Genomic DNA, 4,326 nt, shown 5'->3' with positions numbered 1-4,326 from the left:
AGAATGTTCAGTTTGATGAGATTGTAGGCATTTCTACTCAGCTATTTACCATACAAGGAGTTGGTATGTCGGCACCAGTCAATAGGGTGTTAACAGCACTAAATAATTTGTCTCTGAGCAATGCAGGAGATGTTGGGTCTCTCATGACTTTAAGGCAAAAGGTAGAGTTGACTTGCATTATTCTCTCTAGTATGGTTGGAAGCTTCAGTTCTTCCCTCATGTTGATGATTCTTGTGCATCTTGGGGCACCAAGAATTATCCTCATGGCTTCAATCTGTGCTACTTCTAGTTTTCCAACACAGAGGCGAGGAAATTAATAAGGTGCAAGGCCTGATAATCAACTAGAGATCTAACAAACATCATATAGAATAATCTAGCATATTTAATATTGATTAAATATGCTAGATATGTTCTGGTTGTTGACCTTGAAAGCTATAGGGACCTGAGTTTTCTCATGGGGATGGAGAGCTCTTGATATAGTTAGAGATAACAAGACCACATTGAATGCTTTTAGCAGCGAGGGAAACAAGTAGAGCTTGCAGTCTAGTTTGGGTATTTGCAACACTGCATATGTCGTCGGCATAACAAATGACGGCTTCGTCGGGTAGTGTGGGAATATCAATTGTTAATTTGTGCATCAGAACATTGAACAGTGTAGGACTTAGCACTCCACCCTGGGGTGTACCCAAGTCAAAGGGCGTACAGTGTTGACTTTTGATCTTGAGAATGATTGAGGCGGTTCTGTTATTGAGGTAACCCCCTGAGCCATGTCAACAGCCTTCCCTTAACTCTAAAAAGAGTATGTTCTTTTTTTATTATTATTATTAATACATGAGGTACATCTGCATTAGTGCAGCTACCCTAGACTTTATGAAGTGGAGTACAGTGTGTCAAAAAAGCTAACTAGGTGATGCTAAAAAATCCCCATCACACAGGATGGTTAGTCATACAGAGGCATGTGATAAGCAGTCTGCACTGGCAGACTCCGGATGCATTTTGAGGATATCATCAACACAAGAGTGAATAAGGTAGCAGTGGTAATACAAGTCCCCATCTCGCAGGATGGTTAGTCATACAGGGCCATATGTTTAGTAGCCGGCACTGGCAAGTTTTGGATACACTGTGAGGATATCTTCAAGAATACGAGAGTGAATAAAGTAATTGCAGAGCTCCAGGTACCTCATGCCAACTGGTCTGAAAGGTGTAATAACTGGGCATTCAGTGATGTAGTGCGGGAGATCGTGCCGTAGTTCCTGCTCACAGAGTTTGCAACTGGAGTGCTCAGGATTGGGAGATCCGTCACCTGCAGCCACCTGCCACAGGTAACGGTAACCCAACCTGATCCTTGCAACCACTGTGTCGCACAGTCTAGTGAACGTTTTGTGCTGCCCGTAGATATAGGTTTCAGATCTGAACAAATCAAAGCTTTTTATACTAGTACTTTCAGGTCGTTGGGAGTCAGTAATTTCTTTCCTATCAGATCTGAATGTTTGGACCAATACAGTTTTGACAGCAGAGATGGGGATACCTAGATCTAATTCAACTTCAAACTTGTTACACGCTAATTTGGCTGCAATGTCTGTCTCATTATGATGGGTTATATTTATGTGTGAAGGTATCCATACAAAGGAGATTCGATACCCTTTACTCTGTGCATCAATTAGGTCATTTATAATTGGGAGTATGAGGTTCTTGCTGTCGATCTTCCAAGAGAAGTTTTCGATTGCTTGAAGAGCAGACTTTGAATCACAAAATATTATTCCTCCTCCAATGTTTTTTAATGTACTGGTTGCTAAGTGTAATGCTGCTAGAGTATGTTCTTTAAGTACATCATGAGTTTAAGTCTATGGGAATGCTCTTTAATAGTCTACACACTAGAACCCGATGTTTACAGTACACTACAGTCTTAAAGCTACATTTAAGTCTTAGGTATTCCCCAAAAATTCTTAATTTTTTTTATTAATATATAGGTACATGTGCATTTGTGCAGCAACCCTAGACTATATGAAGAGGAGTGCCAAAAGCTAGCTACGTGGTGCTAAAAAATCCCCATCACACAGGATGGTTAGTCATACAGAGGCATGTGATAAGCAGTCTGCACTGGCAAAACTGACAAAAATAAAAAACATTCCAATATTCGCTTTCTAATACACAGCGCGTTGCTGTGGCTCAGCAACGCGTGGCCGGGTACAACTAGTCTATATAAATAAAAATGGAAATGTTCGTTTGTTCAAAATCGCTAATCTCCGAAAGTTCTTCACCGATTGCTTTGAAATTTTCACACAATGTTCCATTCGCATTCGAGCAGGTTTTTATCTACATACTATATTGATGTCACGTCTGTGATGAAAAAACATGCTTTTTTTTAAACTAAGTTTTTCATGTGAGAGGAATCTACGAAACCTCTTCACCGATTGCTTTGAAATTTTGATATGAAGTTACATTCAAATAGGCGCGTGTTTTTATATACCAACTATATGCATGCCATTTCGTGAGTATAAATATGGATGCCACACCTGTGACAGGTAAAAATATTTTTTTTTTTAAACAGCGCCATCTGTTGCACGTAAGAGCACCACAAGCTCAACTAAATATGTTACGATTCCATTTCAATGTTTCTGATTTCAATGATAAATTGATTTTTTATACATTTCGAATTATTTTCATTTTTATTGAATTATTTTGTGTGACATTGCGTTGGAATGAGAGTTGGCAACATAGAGGACACGGCGAACCTCCAGTCAGATGTAGATCAGGTCTTTCTATGGGCTACAGAAAATAATATGGTGTTTAACGAAGATAAGTTCCAGCTCATGCGCTACGGAAAAAATGAAAATATAAAAAGGGAAACCACGTACAAAACTCAGGCAAATCATAACATAGAACGAAAAGGCAATGTAAAGGATCTGGGTGTACTCATGTCGGAAGACCTTACCTTTAAAGAACACAATAAAGTAGCCGTCACAACTGCAAGAAAAATGACAGGTTGGATAACAAGAACTTTTCACACTAGAGATGCTATACCGATGATGATACTTTTTCAGACGCTAGTGCTCTCTAGAGTGGAGTACTGCTGCACAATGACAGCCCCTTTCAAAGCTGGGGAAAGTGCTGACAAGGAGAGCGTGCAGAGATCCTTTACTGCCTCGATACACTTGGTAAAACATCTAAACTACTGGGACCGACTAAATCTGTATTCTCTTGAGCGCAGGCGGGAGAGATACATAATGATTTATACGTGGAAAATAGTAGAGGGGCTGGTCCCAAACCTGCACACAGAATTAACACCACATGAGACCAGGAGGCATGGCAGGATGTGCAGAATACCCCTGTTGAAAAGCAGAGGTGCAACTGGTACTCTGAGAGAGAACTCTATCAACATCAGAGGCCCGAGACTGTTCAACACGCTTCCGCTACACATAAGGGACATAACTGGCCGACCCCTCACAGTGTTCAAGAGAGAACTGGATAAGCACCTCCAAAGGATACCTGATCAACCAGGCTGTGACTCATACGTCAGGTTGCGAGCAGCCGCGTCCAAGAGCCTGGTTGATCAGTACAGCAACCAGGAGGCCTGGTTCACGACCCGGCCGCGGGGACGCTAAGCCCCGGAAGCACCTCAAGGTAACCTCAAGGTAAGGTAAGGCTTATAACGAGGACCCCCCCCCCCCCTCCCTAGGGTCCAACTACTGACCCTCCCCTTCACAGCCCGACCTCGATAAAAGCCAGACGTGTATGAATACACTCTAGCTTCCTGTCCCCGACATAATGAATTATACACGTTAGGCTTATATCGAGGGCCTCCACCCTCCCAGGGTCGACTTACTGACCCCGCCCAGAATGTAACCCCACAACAACCTGACTAACTCCTGAGTACCTACTTACTGCTAGGTGAACAGTCGCATTAGGTGAAAAGAAATGTGCACCAACCATTTCTGTCCCGCCCGAGATTCGAAGACTTAATTCTGGAGTGTGCGTCGAGAAAGAAGCCGACTATACTACCTGGACGTTCATATTAATATATTTGCAACTATACACAATGTTGATATGAGTGTTTTCTAATAGAACTACTACTACTACTACTACACACATTCATACTTTGAACAAGACTTGTAAAGCAAACAAGGCAAACAAGCAAACATTTACAAGCAAAACTTGTAAATGGAACACAATTGGCCAGAGCATATAAGACTGCCAGATGTCACCCGAGAGAACATCTGTCTCGCGCGCTCACCTAGCACAGAGCTGCGGTGTCCGAGTGGTTAAGGAGATGGACTTGAAATCCATTGGGCTCTGCCCGCACAGGTTCGAATCCTGTCCGCAGCG

General features: G+C 42.3%; 1 non-coding gene across 1 annotated transcript; it reads left to right on the top strand.

Moving 5' to 3' along the window:
- Positions 1-4,244: 4,244 nt before the first annotated feature.
- Positions 4,245-4,326, top strand: TRNAS-UGA (transfer RNA serine (anticodon UGA)). Its single transcript has one exon. It is a non-coding gene; the product is annotated as a tRNA-Ser (tRNA).

This window comes from Procambarus clarkii, chromosome 43 (assembly GCF_040958095.1).
Source record: "Procambarus clarkii isolate CNS0578487 chromosome 43, FALCON_Pclarkii_2.0, whole genome shotgun sequence".
NCBI lineage: Eukaryota > Metazoa > Arthropoda > Malacostraca > Decapoda > Cambaridae > Procambarus > Procambarus clarkii.
This window is presented reverse-complemented; position numbering and strand designations above follow the sequence as displayed.